Below are 25,978 nucleotides of genomic sequence, written 5' to 3' on the forward strand. Positions count from 1 at the left end.
ATTAGGGGTCACCCTAATGAGTTCATCTGAACTTGATCATCTGCAAAGACCCTATTTCCAAATAAAAGCATGTTCACAGATACTAGGGGTTAAGATTTCAACATTTTTGGGGGAAAATAAAATTCAACCCATAGCAGCATATTACAAGAATCAACATATAAAACATCCTCTTTATTTCAAAGGGCATTTTTTTAAATTTAAATTTATTTAATTATGTATTTATTTTTGGCTGCATTGGGTCTTCGTTGCTGCACGGGCTTTCTCTAGTTGAGGAGAGTGAGGGCTACTCTTCGTTGCAGTGCACGGGCTTCTCATTGTGGTGGTTTCTCTTGTTGTGGAACAGGGACTCTAGGCTCGCAGGCTTCAGTAGTTGTGGCGCATGGGCTCAGTAGTTGTGGCTCACAGGCTCTAGAGTGCAGGCTCAGTAGTTGTGGCGCATGGGCCTTAGTTGCTCCGCGGCATGTGGGATCTTCCTGGACCAGGGCTCGAACCCGTGTCCCGTGCATTGACAGGCAGATTCTCAACCACTGTGCCACTAGGGAAGTCCCCCAAAGGGCCTTTTAAAAACATAAAACATAAAAACTTACATAGTCTGGCAGTTTCATCCTCATCGGCCCGGGACTAACTGAGAGTCACAGTGCAACAACAGTACTTCTCTGACTTGGCTCCAACAACTTTGCAAGAACTCCAGCTCCTCAAGGTGTTCCCAGACTATTTTGAGGTCCTCAGAGGGTGACTTTTTTTGTACTCTGTGGACTACTCTGTTTTTTCATATGCACAATAGTATCCATTATTTTTCTGAACTACTGCTTCACCTGATTGAGACCAGGTAATCTGCCCTTGCTGATACCCAAAGCTCCTGACACTTTTCTCCTCAAAGTGTCACCACTGCTAGTGGATATTGAATCCATCCTTGTTTCCACAAACTACATGGTCTTAATAAATGCAGCTTTAGGGCTTCCCTGGTGGCGCCGTGGTTAAGAATCTGCCTGCCAGTGCAGGGGACACGGGTTCGATCCCTGGTCCGGGAGGATCCCACATGCTGCAGAGCAACTAAGCCCGTGCAGCACAACTACTGAACCTGCGCTCTAGAGCCCACAAGCCACAACTACTGAGCCCACACGCCACAACTACTGAAGCCCGCGTGCCTGGAGACCGTGCTCCGCAACAAGAGAAGCCACTGCAGTGAGAAGCCCGTGCACCGCAATGGAGAGTGGCCCCTGCTCACCTCAACTAGAGAAAGCCCACATGCAGCAACAAAGATCCAACTCAGCCAAAAATAAATAATTAAATAAAATAAATTTTTAAAAAAAAATGCAGCTTTATAATAAGTCTTATGTGATAGGGCAAGTGCTTTCACCACAACCTACTTCTTCTCTTTTTTCCACTTCTTCCTCAGGAATGTCTTGGCTGATCTTGGACTTTTGCTCTTCTTTATTATATACATGTTAGAGTCAGCTTGTCAGTTACAAGAAAAAAGGTTATATGGAGGTTCGGATTAGAATGTCATTGAATCTATTGACTTTTTCATGTATTGCATCTTCCTGCCATGTGGGAAATTACCTTGATGCAATGGTGGCCACCAAGTATGCTCCCTGGCAAGCTATCCCGGACATCATAGGGTAGAAAGGCTCAAGGCTAAATTAAAATGCTCAGATCACATGGGTTGTTAAACCACTTTAACACACAGTGAGAAACAGGAGAAAGAGAGGAGTAAGTTAATACACTTAGGATAGGATCCAAGTTGGGTGGAAGGGCCACAGTACCTGGCTCTGTTTCTCTCTCCACCACATGAGCCTTACTCATTGATGGTGTGGTTACAAGGCCCAGTGCTGAGGTCTGAGCAAAGCAGCCCAGACATTAGGTGCCTTGGACCAATGATACTTAATTGCCCTATTGGAGAGACTCAGGGCCAAATACACTTGGTCACAGCTGTAGTTTTCAATTAGCCTATTGAACAATCTTGAGTTTTATTTGTGTTTACTGGGTAGAGAATACATGGGGCCAGAATGGGTACCAAAAATGGTTGGAAGTTGAATTAAGACCTCATGAATATTGAGTGCTTTCATATGCTATGCATACTTAGTGTATCCTAAATATTAAGTGCCTCTTGCATATTTAGTATATCATGAATATTTAGGTATTTAGTGATTCATGAGAATTAAGTATGTCCTGGTCCTTCCACCCTTTCCTATTTAACATACACGTGCACTACATACTAACTTCTTATTTATACTTAACACATCTAAAGAATTTTATTAATCTCATTTGTTTTCTTTTCTTTTGTAGCAGGATTTAATATTCTCAAACAATACAATACACTAACTATCCAAGAACATTGTACATTTTATTTGGTTTAATTTATTTAAATCTCCTTCAGTATCTTTCAATGGTTTTTTTCCCCCGCTCCTTAAAGGACTTATACAACATTTTAAAATGATTTATTCCCAAGTACCTTATATCTTTCGTAGATATTGTAAAGGATCTTATAAATCTTTAATGACACCCTTACTGACATTCTCTAACCCTATTCAGGCAAAGCATTATAGTTGAAAGAGCATGATCTTTAGAGTCAGATAAAACCATGTTCTCTGCTTACTAGCTATGTGATCCTGGGCTTCTCAACCTCTTGGAAGGTCAATTTCCTCATTTATAAAATAAGGATAAAAATACCTAACCCACAGACTTATTGTAAATTTTGAGATATTTTGTCACGTGGAGCTGTCCTGTGCATTGTAGGCTGTTTAGCGGCATCCCTAACCTTTATCCACTGATACCAACAGCATACACCATCCACCAACCCCACCCCAACCCCGTTTAAAAAAATGAGAAAATATATATAATGTACATAGAACTAGCAAGTTCTCAAACATTGGTAGTTGTTATTATTAATGAGCCATTCTGGGCCTCTGGATAACTGAGTTTTTATATTTTACAAACCTAGAATCTCTTATTTTAATCAGATTTGACAAATATATTTCCAATATATATTAAATACCTGCTTTCAAACAAAATACAGAACTAAATTTAACATTTTGTTGATCACTTGGAATCATCATTATGAATTACTATAATTTCAATAAAGGGGGAAGAAATATACACTTGAATGTCTGCAGTGTTATAGGCAATTTATGTCCATCATAAGATTTAATCCTCATAATAGCTCTTAGAAGCAGGCACTGTTATCCCTGTCTTATAAAGGAGGAAGCTGAATTGCAGAGAAGTTCATTTCACTCATGCTAAAGCACTGCTAAGTTACCAGGCCTGTCTGCTTTCAAAGTCCATGTCCTATTTGCCACCCCAGACAGCCACATAATAAATCTGTCAAAATGAATACTGCATGTAGGGCTATTTGCCCTTAAATAGCCCAGATCACTGTATCTTTGAGTTTGTGTGTCTTGTTTTGCTCTGCCATGGACTTGTGCAGCAGAACCTGTTGATTCTGTAGGCCATCTTCTCTACAGCCATCCTTCTCTATAGCCTACACCCCAGATTTGTTCCTTGCTAAGAGAACCCCTGCTTCCTCAGGTCTAGGGTAGCCTTGAGATTTAAGGCAGACTAGACCCCTCCCCAGTGATCTTGATTGGTGCCAATTATTGTCATCCCATTCCCCTTGCCAACAACTGGTTTAAGCATGGGCACGTGAAGCAACTTTGGCCAATGAGACATGACAGGAAGCCTACTAGGGGGTGTCCAGCAGAAGTTTCTCCTGGATGATAATAATAGACCCATGGAAGAAAGTGAGTCCTCCTCTTCAACTTGATGACATATCATCTTATATCATCTTTTGATCATATGGGGACATGCCTCAGAGCAAGAACCAACATGCCAAAGATGACACAGTGCAAAACAGAAAAAGCCTGAGCCTTTAATGATATCATAGAAATTAATACACTGTACATTCCAACAAGGTACAACCTGGGTATGCAGCTGGTGTTTTTGTTTTGTTTTGAACATGTAATGTGCCGAACATCAGGTAATACCTCCTTTCTTACATGCCTCCTTTCTAATAGATGAAAAACATTTGAAAAATAAAAATCAAACTTAAGAAGGTAACAAAATGATTGCCCTGCACCCTTCTCTTTTTGTTTTGCTCTGTAAAGTTATTTAGGAAATAGTCCTATCTCAAGACTATTCTAGACTTAAGAATGTTAGGGCTGGCTGCTTCACTACTATGGGAAAACCAGCAAGAAATGAGATAAGATGTCAGCTGTTCATTATTGTGCCAATTTTGTAGAACACTGAAAAACCATTCCCTTGTCCTTAAAGGAGAGTGTCACACAGGAGGCAGGTGGCAAAAATGTTTATCATGCCTCTAAATCTCTCCTGCAGTTCTGCCTATGTGGTACATCAGAGGTACCACAATGATCAAGTCCGGTGGCCAACCTGTCTTAAGCATTTTAGGTGCAGGATAACTTTATCACTACTGGTCATATTATTTTTGCCTTTCTTTTTCCCCTTCTCTTGGGGACTCAAAGCATTATTTTGTCTAAAAGTATATTAATATGAGACAGTGTGAGAGCTTTTGGCCTAGCTGTAATAGTTTGGGGTCTACTCATGGGTAACACAGAAGGACCTGTCCATTCTTACATTCTATTTATCTGTGCCTTGTACGTTGGCATAGATACTCAACAAATTATGGCATGAGTGAATAAATGGATGCTAGTATAAAATAAATGTAAATAAAGTTTGATTAATGTATTCATTCATTCTCCTTGCTGTTGTAAAGTTTATTATACAGTCATGACAAAGTAAATAGATAATTATAACAAAGAATTATAGATATTATGCTAGAGGTATACACAGGGTACTGTGAGAGAACAGAAGCGTGGCTTTTTCAAGATGTGTATTTCAAGCAGAGGGAACAGCATGTTCAAAGGGACAGAGAATTGTACATTGTCTGTTGTGGCTGTAGTGAAGAGCTAACGATGACCTGCTCACACCTGTCCTTCCAACATTATTCCCAGAACCACTATCTTGGTTACGTCAATCTTTGTGCCTTTCAAGCCCACATTAGGCAATTTAGCTCCGGGAGCAAAATCAGAAAGATCATGAGGTAGAAAGAGGATAGATGGGTAATAATGAGCCATAAGTGAGCCGAAATGTTGACTTAATCCGTGGGGTAAAGAACATATACGGGCAGAAAAAAGACTATGTGAAGCAGCTGGTAATTGGAGGAGAAGCAAATAGATACCTTGAAACAGATTCAAAGAATATAGTAGAGATATATTAAGAGGGGAGCCCATAATTGTTCTAAAGTTAAATTCCTATGGTATCACTATTTTCCTTATTGATAACTACCATCTTAAGAAAGTTAGTCTGAATGAGTTTCTCTGTTCTTTACAACTCAGAGTGCCTAATGAAAACCATCCCCTGTTGGTTCTCTCTGTTTCTGTCAACTAGGATTCCTCCTTCATTTTCCTATTTTCCCATAAATATGTCACTTCCATCCCTGCCTGTCTTCCATCTTTTATGTCATTTACCTTAGATGAATTCCTTTTTCTTCCCTCTAACTAGTCGTTCAGCTGACATTTTGAGCCTAAACAAAGTGCCAGCCACTTTGCTAGATGCTGGGGCTACAGAGATGACTCACACGTGGTCCTTACCTTCAAAGTTGGAAACAACCTAAATGCCCAAAGAGACATGTTTAAAGTAATTATGGTATGCCTGACAAAACACACCACTCAACAGCCCTTATAATCATTCTAAGAAGAACATCTAGTGACTTGGAGAAATTCACAAAATCTAATGGCAAATGACAAAAGCAAGTCAGGGTAATAGTAGAGAATATAGGCCATCAGCTTTGTTTTAGGCTTTGTAGTCAGATCAACCTACATTCTAGAGTTGGCTCAAATACTTTCTTTTTTTTTGGCTGAGTTGGGTCTTCATTGCTGCACGCGGGCTTTCTCTAGTTGCAGCGAGCAGGGGCTACCCTTCATTGTGGTGCACGGGCTTCTCACTGTGGTGGCTTCTCTTATTGTGCAGCACGGGATCTAGGCATGCGGGCTCAGTAGTTGTGGCACACAGGTCCTAGAGTGCGGGGGGTTCAGTAGTTGTGGCGCACGGGCTTAGTTGCTCGGCGGCATGTGGGATCTTCCTGGACCAGGGATCGAACCTATGTCCCCTGCATTGGCAGGAGGATTCTTAACCACTGCACCACAAGGGAAGTCCCTCAAATACTTTCTACATGTATGACCTTGAACATGTTACTAAACCTTTCTGAGCTTCAGTTTCCTTATCTATAAAATGGGGATAATTAATAGTACATATTTTCATAAGGGCCTGGTGATGATTAAATGAGATAATATATGTAAAGTACTTAGCCTGGTGCCAGCTCATAGTAAGTGTTCAATAAACTCTTCCCACTATTAGTATATCATAGTATACTGAAAAATATATATACATTAAATATATGCATAGAAACTGGAAGGAAATATTGTAAGATGTAAATATTGATATTGTATCTGAGTGATATGACTACAGATGATTTTTGTTTTCTTCTTTATACTTTTATGTGTTTTCTATATTTTCTACAATGGCAATATTTTACTTATAATAAGAAAAATGTTATTTGAAACAATTATTAATGTTCTTTTTTTTTTTTTTTATGGCTGTGTTGGGTCTTCGTTTCTGTGCGAGGGCTTTCTCTAGTTGTGGCAAGTGGGGGCCACTCTTCATCGCGGTGCGCGGGCCTCTCATTATCGCGGCCTCTCTTGTTGCGGAGCACAGGCTCCAGACGCGCAGGCTCAGTAATTGTGGCTCACGGGCCTAGTTGCTCCGCGGCATGTGGGATCTTCCCAGACCAGGGTTTGAACCCGTGTCCCCTGCATTGGCAGGCAGACTCTCAACCACTGCACCACCAGGGAAGCCCCTTATTAATGTTCTTTAAAACATGTTAAATATTTTCTAATTTGATATTTTTAAACAAGTCAAATGTTACAAGTTTTTAATTAGTAAAGTTAGAATTAGATTCTATTAGAGCTTAAATTGTGATATTATTCTAAACAATATGCTTTTATGTATCCTAAGTCTATTTTACAACTTAAGAAATACCAGAAGTTAATGAAGAACACTGAACTTCCCTGAGAAAATATATATATCAAACATGTGCTTAGATAGAAAGCCCTGCTTTAAGTGAACTGTTTTAGATTTAAATTTGCTGAAATTACAGTGTGTATGTATCACCATCGCAGCAGAAGCTGACTTAGCAAAATAAAATAAAACAAGATAAAATAAAAATAAAATGAAACCAATGTTGTAAACACTGTACATGAAGAGTCAGGAGAAAAAAATATTGCTAGTCCCTTGGGCTGATGATATAACTACACCAGTGCCTATACTGAGGAATCACATGCTAACTATTCAAAACTGAAGCATGGACTCAAAGGTAACAAGACACAGCCTCAGAAAATGTGGAATACCTAAACTATCCATGAATCTGAAGTCATCACACTTCCTGACTTCTTTTTTTTTTTTTTAATTTTTAGCTGTGATGTGCAGCTTGCAGGATATTAGTTCCTCAACCAGGGATTGAACCCAGGCCCACGGCAGTGAAAGCACCGAGTCCTTACCACTGGACCACCAGGCAATTCCCACACACTTCCTGGTTTCAAACTATATTTTAAAGTTATAGTAATCAAAACAGTATGGTATTAGCATAAAAACAGATACATAGATCAATGGAGCAGAATGCAAAAGAATTAAACTGGACCACTATCTTACCGCATACACAAAAATCAACTCAAGATGGATTAAAGACTTGAAAGTAAGGCCAGAAACCATAAAACTCCTAGAAGAAAATATAGGCAGTGAGCAGCGAGCTCCTTGATATCGGTCTTGACAATGATTTTTTTTTCTTTGGATTTGACACCAAAAGCAAAGGCAACAAAAACTAAAACAAATAAGTGGGACTACATCAAACTAAAAAGCTCTGCACAGCAAAGAAAACCATCAACAGAATGAAAAGGCAACCTTCAGAATAGGAGAAAATATTTCAAATCATACATCTGATAAGGGGTTAATATCCAAAATATATAAAGAACTCATACATCTCCTGGACAAAAAGCATATAATTTGATTAAAAAATAGGCAGAAGAACTGAATAGATATTTTTCCAAAGAGGACATGTATATAGCCAACAGGTATACGAAAACGTACTTAACATCACTAATCATCAGGGAAATGCAAATCAAAACCACAATGAGTTATCACCTCACATCTGTTAGAATGGCTATCATCAAAAAGACAAGCAATAAGGGTGGTGAGGATGTAGAGAAAAGGGAACCCTCATACATTGTTGGTGGGAATGTCAATTCGTGTAGCCACTTTGGAAAACAGTATGGAGGTTCCACCAAAAATTAAAAATAGAACTATCATATGATCCAGCAATCCCACTTCTGGGTATAATACAGAGGAAGTGAAAACAGGATATCAAAGAGATATCTGAACTCCATGTTCGTTGCAGCATTATTCACAATAGCCAAGAAAGGGAAACAATCTTCAGCATAATTCACAATAGTCAAGAAAGGGAAACAATTCTAAGTGTCCATCAATGGGTGAGTGGATAAAGAAGATGTGATATGTATATATACAATGGAATATTATTCAGCCATATTAAAGAAGGAAATCCTGCCATATGCACCAGCGTGGATGAAACTTGAGGGTATTAAGCTAAGTCAAATAAACCAGACAGAGAAAGACAAATACTGCATGATATTACTTATATGTGGAATCTAAAATAACAAGTCAAACTCATAGAAATAAAGAGAAGAAAGGTGCTTGCCAGGGGCTTGGGTGGGGATGGGGGGGTGGAATAAGGAGAGGTTAGTAAAATGAGTAAGGTATGAGGATCTAACATAAAACATGGTGACGATAGTTGATAACACGGTATTGTATAACTGAAATTGCTAAGAGAGTAGAACTTAAATGTTCTTACAAAAAAAAAGAAAAGATAAATATGTGAGGTGGTGGATGTGTTAATTAGCTAGATGGGGGAAATCCTTTCACAATATATGTGTGTATCCAATCACCACAATGTACACTTTAGGTTAAAAAAAAAAACCTAAATATGAATTTTATAGTTCATTGACTTTTCCCATTATTAAATGATACAGGAAACTGCCTTAAAGATTTATACATTTTTTAAAAAATGACTACTATATGTTATTTTTCAAAAGGGAAAATGTTATAGGAAATGAGTACAAAAAAATAAGAAACAGAAAGTGGAGGTGGTTTGCAATGGTTTTAATTTTGCTGCTTGCTTTCACACAGACAGAAACACCTGCAGAGAGCTTCAAATACTATGCATGTGCCGATGATTCCCAAGTTTACAACTCCTGAAAAATTCTTCTCTTCTCTTCATCCCCAACCTCCTCTTGCTTGTTCTTCAACTCCCAGCCTGAATGTCAATTTCCAGAGCTCCTTTTCCTGACCAAGACTAGGCCAATTTCCTCCAAGAGAGGAGCTTTTAATCCTTATGACTTTGACCCACAGTAAGAAATATATTTCATATACTGATCTGGTACACACACAGGGAAATATTCATTCCTGAACATCTCTATGTGCCAGTTACTATAAAGCACGAGAGATACAAAGTGAATAAGACTGTTAAAAACTCTTGTCCTGACAGAGCTTACATTCTGGTGTTCCTGCTTCTGCCTTTACCTCCCTTAAAACTATTTTGAATCTAGCAGCCAGAGTGATCCTATTAAAACATAAGTCAGATCATGTTACTCTGTTGCTCAACATCATCCAATGGCTTCCCATCTCACACAGAGTCAAAACCAAAGGCCTTACATGCTCCAGAAACCCCACTTGCCCTTTTCCCTCATAGCCTGCTATGTCTCCCATTCACTCCCCTTTACTCACTTTGGCCTTGCTTTTCTTCAAACTCAGACAGGCCAGGTACGATCAGTGCCTTTGCACTGGCTATTACTTCTGCCTGGAATGTTCCTCCTCCAAATATCCATATGACTTACTGCCCCAGTTCTTTGAGGTCTTTACCCAAAAGGCACCTTCCCATGGAAGTCTTCCTTGGCTACTGTTCCTAAAATTTCAACCCATACCCCTGACATTTTATATATTCCTCCTTGCCTTTTGTTTTTCAGTTTCATCACCTTCAAATATATTCTATACCTTACTAATTTACCTTATTATCTATCTTTCTCCTAGAAAGCACACTCCCTATGGTCCTGGATTTTTGTCTGTTTATTCACTGACTATTATAAACTGAAATTTAAAAATTCACAAAATAATACTTACCTTACTAAGTGTGATTTAGTCTGATATTTTCTGTTATTCCTTTTATTAAAAATACTGGTCTTAAGCCACTAGATCGGTGAGTGGACCATGATCCACAGTTTATATTATACTGCCTTCATGTATGGTCTCACAGTGTCGTGTGTTTTTGTTTCATAGCTTATCTCCCCTCTGTCTCTCTCTGTCTCTCTCTCTCTCTCTGACTACTAGTCCCTGCCATACTGTGAGTCCCACGAGGGTCAGGGCTGTCTTACTCAGTACTATATTTCTAGCACCTAGCATAGTACTGTAACAACTCCAAGTCAGGTAAAAGCAGAAAGGGACCAGAAACCGTAAGCAGAAATTAGCCACCAGGCAGATAATGAGCAGAAGCAAAGAGGGAGGTAGAAACTATGACCCATGAGAGAGAGACAGAGCTGTTTTAAGTCCATTAGTATCTTTTTAGCCAACTTCTTTACCTCCTTCTTAATTAGGGTGAGATTTTTATCTTTTAAAAATAATGCTGCATAAATAACAGACAAACGAAACATCTTGATCAGTCAGAGCAAACAATTGAAACACTTTAATAAAATAAATACCGGTCACTGCCAGGCGCCCGGCGGCACGTTGGCTGGGCCTTCGGCGGGCTTTTCGGGGACAAAGATGGCTATGGCCAGCGATTTCTACCTGCGCTACTATGTAGGGCACAAGGGCAAGTTTGGACACGAGTTTCTGGAATTTGAGTTTCGGCCAGACGGAAAACTTAGATATGCTAACAACAGCAATTATAAAAATGATGTTATGATCAGAAAGGAGGCTTATGTACACAAGAGTGTAATGGAAGAACTGAAGAGAATTATTGATGACAGTGAAATTACAAAAGAAGATGATGCTTTGTGGCCTCCCCCTGACAGGGCTGGCCGGCAGGAGCTTGAAATTGTAATTGGAGATGAACACATTTCTTTTACCACATCAAAAATAGGTTCTCTTATTGATGTTAATCAGTCATAGGATCCTGAAGGCCTTCGAGTATTTTACTATTTGGTACAGGACCTGAAATGTTTAGTTTTTAGTCTTATTGGATTACATTTCAAGATTAAACCAACCTAAATTGTGTGTTTTTTGAAACTTGTTTATATTTAATTAAGGGATGGGTGAGGGAGGGTTTGTCATTTATGATATTGGGGTTTTTATGAATGTGAAGCAAGCTTCTTTTGTATGCAAATTGAAAATAAGAAAATACATAAACAGGCTTAATGATTATCTTCACTTGGGTCCAAGTGGATTGGATAGTCCCCACACACATTAAATTCTGTAAATAAAAGCCACCTTTATTGAAGTTTTGCTCCAATAAAACATATCAAAGCCTGAAAAATAAATAAATAAATAAATAAATACCAATAGTTTCTAAATTTCTCATGGGTGTTAATGAATAAATGGAAGAATTACTTTAAAGCCTGGAGATGAGAACGGCAGGAGAGTATGTTTGCTTCAATCAGCCCCCCACGTCCTTTTACCGCCCCAGCCAACTTCCTGCTTTGCTCTGCTTCATGGCTGTGCCACCCAGGAAGAGCTCCTGGCTGACCCCTTGCCCAGAAGAAGGACAATGTTCTAGATTGTATAAGGAAGATGCTTTCAAAGGTAAAGAGAACTTACAGGAGTAATCTCTCTCTGGGTGTCTTCTCTTTTTAAAGGTTTAGGTGAAACAGGCCTGATCCCCACCCAGGAAAATGTCTAAGTTAAGAATTCAGGCTTGCTCAACTTTACGTTCTCTGTCTTGCTCTTTTGCATTCTAGCACATTTCATTACTCCAGACTTCATTTTACACAAGAGTTTTGAAAGCTGAGGTTCAACTTTCACCAACTTTCACCATTTAGATGGTCCAGTTAAACTCACTAGATTCGATGTTGGAGAAAGGAGATAAAATCCCAGATTGAAATAGTGTTCTTATGGCTGTGTTGTTTTTGCTTTTACACACACACACACACACACACACGTACACACTTTTTTGTGGAGTGGTGTTTGTTTGGAGATATACATACATACGAATTTCCTTGGCAGTGAAGTTTTAACCATGAAGCTAACAAAGTTTAAGCTTCAGTGTTCCTCATTTTCATGGGCCCCTTCTAAGAAATGAATCTAATTTTGTCTATTTTTTTTAAAAGGGCCTCCAGAAATGGATAATTTTCATGCCCTATTAAAATCTGGATCTGCCTGTGCCTTTAGGAACGTTACTGGTAGTATAGGCTGATTAAGGGTAGAGCTGTGTGTTTTAGGAACTCAGGTCTGCTCAGTAGTCCTGGCTCTCATGAGCCCCGACAAGCTGTGTGGCAAGTTGAGGAGTTGCTACTGTGACATTAAAAGAAAGGGGAAAATGAGACTTCCCTGGTGGTACAGTGGTTAAGACTGCACGCTCCCAATGCAGTGGGCCCAGGTTTGATCCCTCATTAGGGAACTAGATCCCACATGCATGCCGCAACTAAGAGTTCACATGCCACGACTAAGGAGCCCGCCAGCTGCAACTAAGACCCGGCGCAACCAAATAAATAAATAAATATTTTAAAAAAATTTTTTTAATTTAAAAAAAAATAAAAGAAAGGGGAAAAAATATGGAGCAATTTTTGGTTTCTTCTTAGCCACTGAGGTGGGTAAATCAGGGTTCATAGGAAAGTACAAACAGAGATGAGAGACCATAGCTTAGCAAGTGAGTATAGAAAGATGTGCCAATAGCACAAGTAAATTCTGAATAAAAAATATATAATACTTTATAATCTTTATTTGCCTTCTGATTAAAACAGATCTTTAGTTAATCTTGGTTTGAAATGTGCAAGATAAACTGGAATTCTGGACAGAGAGGTATGAGATAAAACTGAATATCCACGTAGTTTTCAAGATCATTGTTATAAAAGATAACATGAGAAACATTTTTAAAAAGTGGTGAAGGCATGACACCTGCCTTGAAACAAATGAATAGAAACTATATGTGTCATTTTCAGGTTGAAGATTTTAAGAGTGAGTGTATAATTTATCATGCTCTCTTTTCTCTTATTCAGCAACCGGTGATGTCTAGATGGTGGAGGTTATGTTAAGCTGTGTATCTGAAAGAGGAAAATATGGAACAGAGCTGTAATTAAATTATAATAACCACATGTCACACAAACAATAAGTGAACCTGGGGTTGTTTATTACAGCAATATATCCTAACCTGTTCTAACTAAATTTTGAATGTTTAAAAGAAAAGGTCTATTTCCTTTAAACCACTTCAAATTATTTCTAACTGATGTATGTATGATGTGGTTAAAAAAAGGTAGACATATTCCTCCATTCACTATCTGAAAATAATGAAAATCAGAAAAGAAACCCGGGTAGGATACAATATGTTTGCTTTAATCTTCAGCCTTCTATTCCATCACTATAGGTAAATTGAACAAATTATTTTACTCTGTCCCTTTCTTTGTAAAAGAAAAGATGTCTACCAAAAAAAAAAAAAAGTAAAGGTGATTCTGGAGAGAGGAGGAAAATATCTTTCATACCTCCTTCCCTATTAACCATGAGACAAAGGAAATATCCCCAAAGGATATGGGGCCTACACAGGAGAATTGATGGAGAGAGAGTACCATTCTAATAGGCCCTCAGGAATCAAATAGGATTGTCACCTCAAATCCACTATATTTAACTGCTCCATAGGGTAGAAAATTGATTGGGATGAATTTTTGACTCAGAGAGAATCAGACCTAAAAGGACTCTTAGAAAAAGAAACTTTAATCCTCTTTGTTGTATAAATATTTTCTTTAAAAGATCATTTGCCTAAAGTCACAGAACTAAGACTGAACCCCAGCACTTGTAATTCTCAGACCAATGCACTTTGTCGGACATCTTATTGCCTCTCCATTTCAGAAAATCAAAATCCATGTGCGTTAATTCTACTTGCCTGAAGCTTTTTACTTCCAAATTAGAAATCAATTTCTTTTGCCTGAGGAAAAACAATCTCTTACTTCTTTTAGGAGCATTAAATGTGGCTGGTTGATGCTTTCATGTGACATTTGATTTAGTTATAATAAAAGTATAAAGAGAAATACTAATTATTACTATAATTAAAATTGCCAAAAATTCCACAAGAAAGATGAAGTATTTTAAAATCTTCAGCATCTATATAACATGTTTTACTTTTTAGATGTTTATGGTGTTTATATAACACATACAACTTATCTGGTCAGGCAAATGCAGGCTATCATACAGTTTTTCTAGTCATTCTAAAATATAACCTACTTTTTAAAAATTACTTTTGGGGGAATTCCCTAAAATAATATCCATGATATCATAAGCTTGAGGTGATATTTATATTTTTATATATTCAAATATTTAAAAAATATTAATCTGTGTACTACCTAAAATCACCTCATTGTGGGAAACACTGGTATAGTTCATGGAAAGAGCACTGAATTTGGAACAAAAAAAAACAGGGCTTCAAAATTCAGTTCTGATTTTTTTTCTGTTAAATTTCTTTACCACTCTGAGCCTCTCTCCTAATATGTAAAATGAAAGAAGATACCCATTCTGCTTTCCTTCTTGGGTTATTGTGAAGTTTAAATTGCGTAATGGCCGTAACACTTTGAACTGTGAAAAACATGTAGAAGATAAGAATTTTATATAGGAAAATATATAATAAATATAAAACAGTAATACATAGGACAATAATAAAGTCAACTAGTTTTATGCTTACTGTATTTAAATAGTTACTTTTTAATCTGCAAGACTATACCTTTCTTTATGAAAGCAAAAATTGGGGTATAATATAGGGTTGCTATCTAACCCATCAACAAAAAAACTGAGGGGGGGCTTCCCTGGTGGTGCAGTGGTTAAGAATCTGCCTGCCAATGCAGGGGACATGGGTTCGAGCCCTGGTCTGGGAAGATCCCACATGCCGCGGAGCAACTAGGCCCGTGAGCCACAACTACTGAGCCTGCGCGTCTGGAGCCTGTGCTCCGCAACAAGAGAGGCCGCGATAGTGAGAGGGCCGCGCACCGCGATGAAGAGTGGCTCCCGCTTGCCGCAACTAGAGAAAGCCCTCGCACAGAAACGAAGACCCAACACAGCCATAAATAAATAAAATTTAAAAAAAAACAAAAAAAAACTAAGGGGGTGGGAAATCCTTGCCTTTTTCAGGAACAGAACCATTCTGTTCATTAGTTTGGTTTTAGCCACTGCAATCCCATAGGCTCTGAGGGCCATCTGCAAGGAACAGCCCAGAAGAAGGCAGAGCAGTGTGTGACTCTAACAATGCACATATATTGACATGAGTGATCACTGCAGAGCCAATATAAGCCATGTTTTTTTTAATCCGTCAGTAAAACTTAAAGAGTGGATTCTTACACTCTCTTGCTATGAGGAGTCAGCAGAAGAACTGCTCTCAGGCTTCATTCAGGGTCACCTAGAGACACAGCAGCCTCTAGGAGTCACTGATATCTGAACATTGAACATCAAAGGGACCTTTACAGGCCACATTCAGCCTTCTGAAGTCATGTTAGGTATCCTTGAGAAAATAGAACATATCTAGGCTAGCATGTGTCATAAGGCTTCATATTTATCTCTGGCGTGCCTTAGCCTGACTACTAAGGTTCAAACAAATGTGTCAGCACTATGCTATATACTTTTGCTTGTGTTAATACTTTTAATATCTATTAATCTTGCCATTTGTGAGAACTCTAATGTTAACTAATGTTATCTAACATGCCTTATAGCCTAACAAATGTTCGGATTTACCCACATGGTTAAAAACAAATTATTCAGCTTCCTTAGGTAAAATTCCAATTATCTGTGATGGTTGGACATACGACTGTTTTATATATGACATTTAAACTGTTAATTTTTAAAAAAAATTAGAATATAATAAACAGTATTAAACTTATACTTAATACATTTAAATCTTTTTATCTTAATCATCACTATAAATTCTATTATAATTGTAATGCTGTATTATGGCTATAAAATTATAGAAAACAAAATTGAATTCATATTAATCTCATGATTATTTCTTGCAATCTTAAATGCAGAAAAAATAGTTATTTGGATTCTCTGACAGTTTGGCTGAGAGATAAATAAGAATTTATTATAATTGTCAATTCTCCTAATTAGCAAGAAATTAGAATATAATTTTTTTAAGTTGTCAGCTATGCCCAGATAGGACCAGATCATCTCGTAGTGCCAGAAAGTAAGGAAATGCTAAAACAAACAAACAAAAAACAATGGTGTAGTGTATCAAAGCAGCAACGGAGCCAACTGAAAGAACTCCCAATGGCAAAAAGCTGGAACAATTTGAGCCACAAAATAAAGTAGCGTGGGATTATAAACCAACATATAAAGTAAAAATCCATGAGTACGTACTAATATAAAAAATGATTGAATAAATAAATAAATGGGGGAGAAGAGGCTAATCTCCCATGCAAAAGAATTAAGAAATAATTTATGTAGATACTCTACCCTGAAGGATAGAGACCATAACTCCTGACTTACAGAGTTAAGGAAACTCCGTAAGTGTTGTCTGTGAATAGTGTTTTCCTTCCATAGAGTACAGTATGGGAAGGTGGGAAAAAGAATGAGAAACACTACATCAGCCAGTCAACATCAACAGTGATAAATCAAGTAGACATATGTAGCCTTAACATGATGTGATGAAAATGGCACTTCACCTCTGTGGTATTCTCCCAAAAACGCATAGTCGCAGTCTAATAATGAAGTAAAAATCAGACAAATCCCCATAGAGGAACATCTTACAAACTACTTGACTAGTAGTCCTCAAAACTTTCAAAGTCATCAAAAATTAGGAAATGTCTGAGAAAGTGTCACAGCCAAGAGGAGCCTAAGGACATAATGACTAAATGTAATGTGGTATCTTAATGGGATCTGAGACACAAGCAGGGCATTGGGTAAAACTAAGAAATCTGAGTAAACCACGGACTGTAGTTAATAATAATGTATCAATATCAGTTCATTAATTTTAGCAAGTATACCATAATAATGTAAAATGTTGAAAATAGGGGAAACTAGGTACGAGATATATGGTAACCCTCTAAACTATCTTCTCAATTTTTCTGTAAATCTAAAACTGTTCTAAAAAATGAAGCCTATTGTAAAAAGAAAAGTTTTCAGTTATTCTAATAAAAGCATATCATTTATATATTACATCGTACTTTCTGTTTAATGGTAAGAGTATTAGGAGAATGACATTTTTTAATCTTAAAAAAATTATGCTGCAGATAGGTTTAATTCTACTTAACCAAAGTGTAATAAGCAACTGATTTAATTAATTTAATTTATGGTAGGCTCTGAATATTGTGTGGATTTTTTAACTTAATTAGGAAAACTTTTACATTAAATCCAGTACTGAATGTTTGTTTCTTTCAATTTATTTATTTAACCTAATGACAGAAGCATGGAGAAGCTATAAAACTTCTAATGAGATATTTCATTTGGAGGGGAGGTGGGTTTTTTTTTTCCCCTACATAAATAAGTTATCCCAAAATTGATCTCCAACAAAACTAAAACCTCTGTTTCAAGTTTTATAAAACTATATTTAAAAATAAGACTCTCTAACATTGTAATTTGCCACCACATTTTATATGTGCATTCAAGTATTTCACAGCACCTTATGGTACATTTATAGTGACATTTCCTAAATGAGAGAAGCAGATGAGTCAAATGACTTATACCAGACTTCATGAGTCAGAGGTGGAACTGTTCCATTGAGTCATTAACTGTCAGTCCTAAAGTAATTTTCAGGATAATTATTTAAACATCAACCATCTGAAATCAAAGTAAGAAAATAAAATAAAAGCCATTTTCCTACTAGTTTTCAACAGTATGTTGTATGAGAACAAATTTGGGGGATTCAAATATCTAAAGATACCACTAAACTGAAATACAAAGACAGTGTTCCCACTTTTAAAAAAAATTTATACTAATATCTGTTGCATTTATGCTAACGTTAGGGACAAATAGCCTAAGCCACTTGGAGCTTAAATCCTACTCTAAGACCCTTTTTTTCTATTATTGTGCCTATATAGGAAGTACCTTAGACAAGTCAATAGCTGTCTATTAATTCTGTCATTACTCTCTCAGTATCCTAGCTTCTGAGATAACCACCTTATAAGTAATGTAACAAACAATGTTGTATCAGAAAACATAATTCTGAAATTTTTGAATGCCATGAACCAAGAGTATCTGACCGCAGAGTTTTCACTGCTCCTTCCTTTAGTGATGAAGATTCTTATGAGCATATATACCAGAAATAAAACATCAATGTTTTGTATACAATTCTGAATTCTTATTAAAATTAGTTCTCACTTAGACCTCAAAATATTCTGGGCCCAAGTAAGCTTCTTTTCAACCTACTGTGTGCAAGCCTGTGCATGTAAGAAACTGTATTTCAGGTAAAATCCATTTAAAGCCGTACGGTTTTTTAAATGAGTATTAAGCAGAAAAATACTCAACCTGAAGCACACTGGGAAAAACTATATTAACACAGATGATCCAGTAATTCTGGAACTGCTTGACATTGTCACAGGAGTCTCTAACCTTGTTGGTGGAAGCCTTGAGGGCAACGAGAATTGTTGACTCTAATCAAATTCCTGGTTGCCTAGTTACAGTACTCGATGATGAAAAAATAAAAACACTATTCCTATCAGTTAGTACATGTTCTGTTAGTATAAATTTACAGTGACATAACTAATAAAACGCTGGGACCTTACCCAAAGTGTGTATATAGTTTTGTATAATATAAGGCCTTGTTGAATCCTAGGGAAGTAGGAATAACACCAAGAAATACCCCAAAGCCCCCATTAGAAAGTCATCTTATCATGAACTCATAGGATGTATGCTGAGGAGAATACTTTGTCTTATGTCTTCATTATAACACTCTTCCCAGGGCCCCAAATTGAGGACTCCTTTATGGGTGGGACCACGCACCTTCCCTCACGATCACCTCATAAATAATTTCCTCTAGTGGAGTCCAACACAGACTTGTGTCATCAAGGAAAGTCCAATTTCACTAAATATCTGTTTAACTCAAGTTTCTGTTTAATGAACCAATTCCCATATCCAAGCAAATGACCCATTAATAGTAAGGCAGGGGATATAGTTCAATAAATTGCAATGAATGGAAAGCTCCATATAGAAATGTTGTTCCCAAACATGGGTATATCCAACCTATTTTAGAATTAATTCTTTATGCTGTAACTGTTTTTACATGTTGGAACTTTGATGTTCTACAGAAGAGAGGAGAAGGACAGGGAAGAGAGGCAAACATGGAGAGACCCACTGGGGCAGCTCTAAAAAAGTGCAAAACTCAAATGCTGGCAGGATAGAGGAGGTAGGCTAAGGACAAATTTACTGCTAAAAACACTCAGAAAGAGGTAGAAATAAAACAGGGGCACTTCGGTATTGGATTTGAAGCCTAACTTGACATTCTCCCACATGATGAGATTCAATAACAACAACAACAAAGAATTCTCTAATATAAAAGTTATCCGCGTAACTGACAGACAAACCCAAGAAAAGACACTAGTTTACTATTTGTTTTAAAGATCCATCTAGACTCTGTTAACACTTGGTTTTCTTTAAAACATTCTTTAAATTAACCCCAGCAATTGTGACATTCTACCAAGTTCAGCAAGTGGCAGTTCAATTAAACTGAATGTTTTCATTTTGTGAATCAATTTATAGCAAATGGCCAGCAGGGAGAAACGACTGCTTGATGTTTAGAGGCTGAGCTGAACAGGTGCTTAGGTTAAATGAGATGTGTCAAAAATCAGTATGAGAATATGTCTGGAAGAGTACCCAAAACACAGTGGTTACCTCCAGGAACTGGGTGGCTGGGAGACGAGGGCAGGAGAGAAACATCTCACTATATACCCTTCTGTATCTTTTAAATTTTAAATCATGTGACTGTACTATCTATTCAAAGAAGGAAATACAGTATTTTAAAAGTCAAATTAATGTGTTTCCCTTAAAATATTAAGAAGACCAATGACAACATAATCTTTTAGGAAAACTGTATTCTTGAAACAGTAAAATATACAGCAAATGCCATTCTATCCCTCAGGTTAATGAGCTGTGTTATCTTGCAATCATAAAGAATGCACTCAGTCAAGTGTCTTCTGGTGTCAAAGAGCAGTACTCCTAAAAGCCATTTAAACAATTGTATGTGTCGTGTTACATTATTTAATATACCTTTAGGGCAAAAAATAAATGTGATTCCAAACTAATACTATTAGCTCCTACAGATAAAAGAGAAAGAGTATAGAGGGAAAGCAATGTTAGGTTTCTTTTTCTTTTTTCATCTCAGAAGCTTTTACTGATCCCAGGCTGACAGAAACATAAATCAAACTTTGAAGAAGGAGGATGGACAAGACCATAAATGATAGACCTGTGAATTATTCAGTGTAGATTATTTTAAATCCTATAATAAAAATATTTCTAATTAACTATATTATTACTGCTGATGGGTATTAAAATTACTGAATCCATTCATGACAACAAAGAAAAGCTCTTGGAATTACTTCTCTTTAAGGCTAGAATCATCAAGAAATTGGAGAGAGACAGAAAAGAGTAGCCAACAGGACGTTATACAGAAGATGGGAGAGCATAATGACAATAGTGTTTTCCTAGACCCACTTCTCTGACTCTAGCTCTATACTTGTACCCCTTCCTTCCTTCCCTCTCTCTTTCCCCCCTTCCCTCATTTCCTCCTTCCTCCCAACAAGACATTATCCCAGGCAACAGGAATTCTAAGAGGTATCTCTTCGATTTGTACACAAACAATCAAAAAAAATCACATATAGCCAATAAATGACAAATGCTGTAAACAGAGCTATGAACATACAGGAAGGCGCAGATTCTGGTGTATTCTGACCTGGCCACATTCTAGTGCCATGAGTCCCAGTGTTGCCACAACAACATTTTTGCAAATGAAGATAAAGTTTGGATTAAGAGCTGTGATAAGGGAAAGCGAATTTAATAAACCTACTGAAAGTATATGAATAGGTACACTCAATTCTGCTTCCTCTTGGCAATTATAGGCAAATATATTTTTGCTGAAAGTTTTTGTTAATTTATTATTACAATTTTTTTAAAAGTGTTTATTTAAATGATCAATGGCAGTGCTTTGAATATTTGAGAGCAACTCATAATGTAAAACTACTATTTTGCATTGGAATGCATTTGAGGAAGAGTGGAGGTAAAGGTTTACCTTTCTTGTGACGTTCTGCTTGAGCTAATGTTAACATTAATTTTAGTCTGTTAGGACAGTAATGAGCTTTAAGCAGAGTAAACTAGATGAGGGAAAATGGTAACTAAAATTTTGCCAGAGTTAGTCCACAGAGAAGGTAATCCAAACTTCAATATACATGCAAGGCATTTAAATCCAAGGAAATACTGTCTGATTCTTTTCCTATTACTCTTTAAAAATGTTTCTCCAAACTCTTCATACATGCTTTTCAGCTAATGCCAACTGGCTATGGCTTCTTTTAGCTGCTTCTAACAGATTCAGTTCAAGACTAGATTAGATACTGCAAGGCTTAGTGATGGCATAAACAATCCCCCTCAGCTAAACTGACCTGAAATAGTAAGGTAAAAAAAGCAAAAAAGCAAAAAAAAAAAAAAGCAAAAAAGACTGAGATGCGAGGTTCATAGAGGAAAGGAAAACGTTCAGTGTACTCAGAGGGCATTCATTTAACAGTATTTATATACATGTCTACCCTGGCCCAGACATAGGATTGTTCTCAAATTGTTTCTATATGTCTAAATCTACAGTGAGAAGCCCCACTTCTGAACACATTTAAATTTGTGATAATCATGGTTAAAACTAGGAATATCAGAAGGGGCTTATATGCATTGTTATTTTACTTAAAACAGCAATAACCACCACGAACATTTATTATAAATCACATATGAAGTATTTACTGTTTGTCAAAACTATGCTGATCACTGTACTTTCATTTTCTCATCTAAACCTCACAACAACTCTGAAGAAGGTACTATTTTTAACCATTTTACAGATGGGAAAATCAAGGTAACTGACACCCAGTAAGTGTCATGACTGACTTAAAAGCCCACACACATCCTCTGTGCTATATTCACTTGGAATTTTAGCAATGAGGAGAAAAGAACTGGTGTTATTTATGTCACTACGAAGTGATTCACATCGGTATCTTGATGGCAACTGCTCATATAAATGATTTCAATTTAAGCCAACTTCATCCTCTAATTTTACCTTTAGGTGAACAACATTCCAGTTAGGCATACAGTTTTGGCTGTAAAACTAATTTGCCAATGTTAATAGAGCCTTTAGTATGGTCCAGGTGCTGGTCTGAGGTGGGTGTTATTTTTGTCAACCCTACTAAAGCCCTAAGGGGTTTAGTTTATACTGCTAGTGAGCATGAGAGCTGGGATTCAAACACAGGCAGTGTGACTCAAAGGCTCTATGTCACTGCTCTATACAGCCCTTCAATTAAAACAGGCTAATGAGCCAATAATGATCATGAATCTTGTGCCTTGAGATGTGAGGGTCAGAGCAGAGTGCCTTAGGGGGCCCAGGAGTTCCATCATTTTACAGCATAACATTTCCTCCTTTGGAGCTAAATATTATGTCAGAATTAGGCATCAGAGAGGAGAGGAATGGCCATAGCTATTCAAGTGGCCTAGGGGCCCACAGTATCAGCTCCCACTTAGTGCCACCCACTTCCTAAAAGAGTAGCTGGTAAGGTTCACTGAGGGCTTGTTATTTACAGTTTGGGAATAAACATGAAAATCTTCAGAAAAGATAAATTTCTGATTGCCTGTCATTTACAGAATATCTGCTCCTCCTGTCTTACTGAGTCCATAACCTTAGGTAGGTTCAATGCTCTATGCTTGCTCATCTTTGAAATGTCTTATTAATGCCTGAGTGGAAGGCACACTACTAATACCAAATATTAATTATACTTATCTTCAGGATTATAAACATAACTACAGATTTTAATGAGGTGGCATAAATTATTAACATTTATTTAGTGCTTCAACTTTTCCCAATCTTATTTAGAAGGCACAATTTGCAACGTCCTTTCCATGTCTTAGTTGCAGAAACAAAGTAACACTTTGGCAAAGTGACTTGCTTAAAGTTATGCAGCATACTGATAGTGGATATTCCTAGCCTGGATAGCTCTTTGACCAAAAGTTCTTATGCCACTGGTGATATAATAACAGTAGCAAAAATGTAACGAGCACTTAACATGTACCAGATGCTGTGCTGAGCACTCTAAGCACATAATCCAATTCTCACAACAACCCCATGAGGAGGTTATTATTATTCCTATTTTACAGATGAGAAAATGGAGTCTCAGAGAGGTCAAATCATTTACCCAAGATTGCACGCTCATTAAGTGGCAAAGAATCAGGATCCAAACTCTAGTCTCTCTGACTCCTAAGACTTCCCTCTAAACCCTGCAGAATAAGAGTACATGTGTAAAATATTCCCCTTACCTAAAATTTTTTAAAAAGTGAGAGGATGGGAGGAAGGGTTGCACATCTGTGCCATGAACAAGGAAGTATGGTTATTAGCTTAACCCTCGAAACCTAAGGTTCAAAAAAAAGAAAAGAAAACAAAGATATGACATGTTCCTGTGTCTATCATTAGGTTTTACTCTGCTTATGTTCTAAATAAAAACCTACTGGGTTAAGGGCATTGAACTGTGGTTCAGCTGATTTAACTGTAATACTTCTCTCCATGTACAATGTCTACTAACAATGTTACATAGCAATAATAATTAGGAAACCATTAAGTGACAGCATGTAATGTTGGTTTTAGGTTGTAAAAGGATACTACAAAAATAGGAAATGATACTTGTGGGTACACGTATACAGATATATGCACATACACAGACACCCAAGTGTATATTTGTTATTCAGGTATAAGAATATTGGCCAAGTCTAAAAGTTGCTTTGTGCACTTGAATATCAGAATATGACTGCTTTTCAAATTGAATAACATCTGGTTAAAAGTAGGTATATTTGCACAAATTTATGCTTATCCGGAATGAGGTTTCAAAAATCTGCAGCAACTAGATTGTGGTAGGAGAAAGTATATCAATAGAATTGAACATGTGGCATAATTCTTTTCTTAAAGCTAAGTTTTAGGGCAGTTAAAAATATAAGTAAGACTATTTATCAGGATCAAGATATATCTATAATAGTAAAAACAGAAACTTTCAGGTAAAACACCCAATTTATTAATCAAGAATTATGCTTTTACCAAATTACTTCCTTTCCTTTAAATTGCTTTATTCGAGGCAGGGATCAGGGTAACCACATTTCCCATGATAAACGCATCTCTTATTTAGGTCAGCCAATTTTTCTAGCCACCCAAAATGCAAGTCCTTGTGTAACAGGGAAGAGCCAAATCTGACTACATGTTGGATCTGTTTCTCTTACTTTAACCTTCGCTTCCTGTTACTTTTGATCACTACAAGGATACTGTCTATACACCATGGCCTGCCTCAGGGAACCCTGCTCCTCTGCCTGAATGTTAAACCAGAGTGCCTTTGTTCAGGGAAACATCCTGACCCTGTCCACCTGTGGATGGCTGCAAGAAAGAAGAAATTAACACATCCCCTCACCCAGGCTGGCCATTCCAGGGAATATTTGCAAATCTTATGGCCTTTTTACTTTACTTCCTCATCTCCTGCCCTTCTCTGTTCTATAAAAGAAACTGGCATCCAAACCCCGATAAGATGGTTTTTCGGAGCCACTAGTCTACCACCTTCTTGGTCTGCCAGCTTTCCGAATAAAGTCGTACTCCTTGCCTCAACACCTCACCTCCAATTTACTGGCCTGTCATGCCGCAAGCAGAGCAAGCTTGGACTCGGTAACAGAAGGAATGTAGCAGGATTTAAAGTATGTATTATAACAATGATCAGAAATATGTAACAGAAGATGTAATAGGATTTCACAGGAGGTAAGTTTATTTACGAAGAACTGTGGTGTGTTTTCAGTAAGAATCAAAGATTTTACAGTATGGAGGAACATCAGATTTAAAGGGGGTCCCCCTAACAAAGTGTCAATGTTTCTACTAGATTAGTTGCTGTGACTACTGTCGTTAGACAAAGCACAGTGGGAAGCTGATTATAAATCACAAAAGGCCCGTTCATGTTTAGGTTTCAAAAGAAGAGGTTTCCTTACCAAAGACTTAGTTCATAAAGCTGCTTTTAACAGACGCTATTCAAAGACGTCATTATTTCAGAAGAGTTGGGAATCCACTTTCTGAAAAAGTCAGTACCATCTAGGATTCTTCATAAGTGTCTTTGTTACTGGCCTGGCAAAGTTTTGAACAGCTATAGTCTGTCAGAAAGAAAGAGTTTATCTCCTCCGGATATATTATGTCCTAGCTAACGAACTTTGATAAAATTATAAATTCTTTTTTGGGAAACTTATGGCCTTTCTGAGCTAGAACAGTAAGTAGACAGAATCATTCTTAGGACTTAGATCATCTTTAGAACACAACAAAAGGTCATCCACATTTTGGTTACATGTAGAATCACTGAGAAATTTATAGTCTGTGAGGTCGTGGTTGTGGAATTGTGAAAAGCAAGAGTGTACCTCTGAAATTCTAAGCATTAACTGTCCAGGATAATTACTGATTTTCCCAGGAAAAGGTAAACAAGCATTAACTATTTGACCTAGAGGAAAAGGTCAAATGGTGGCATTTCCTGGG

The 25,978-nt window shown here is 37.3% G+C and overlaps 1 protein-coding gene and 1 pseudogene across 2 annotated transcripts in view; one reads left to right on the forward strand and one right to left on the reverse strand.

Annotated features, from left to right (window-relative positions):
- Positions 1–222: 222 nt before the first annotated feature.
- The window catches only part of LOC309622085 (uncharacterized protein), a gene marked incomplete at its 5' end in the record, with an annotated part of 40,949 nt that continues 15,193 nt past the window's right edge, over positions 223–25,978 (reverse strand). The window contains one exon of the mRNA XM_082378430.1: positions 223–557. The remainder of the gene's footprint in view (positions 558–25,978) is intronic.
- On the forward strand, positions 6,887–11,352 carry LOC309622483 (protein mago nashi homolog 2 pseudogene; annotated as a pseudogene). Its single transcript has one exon. The product of its transcript is annotated as a protein mago nashi homolog 2 pseudogene (transcript).

Source organism: Balaenoptera borealis (assembly GCF_965194805.1).
Source record: "Balaenoptera borealis genome assembly, chromosome: 2".
NCBI lineage: Eukaryota > Metazoa > Chordata > Mammalia > Artiodactyla > Balaenopteridae > Balaenoptera > Balaenoptera borealis.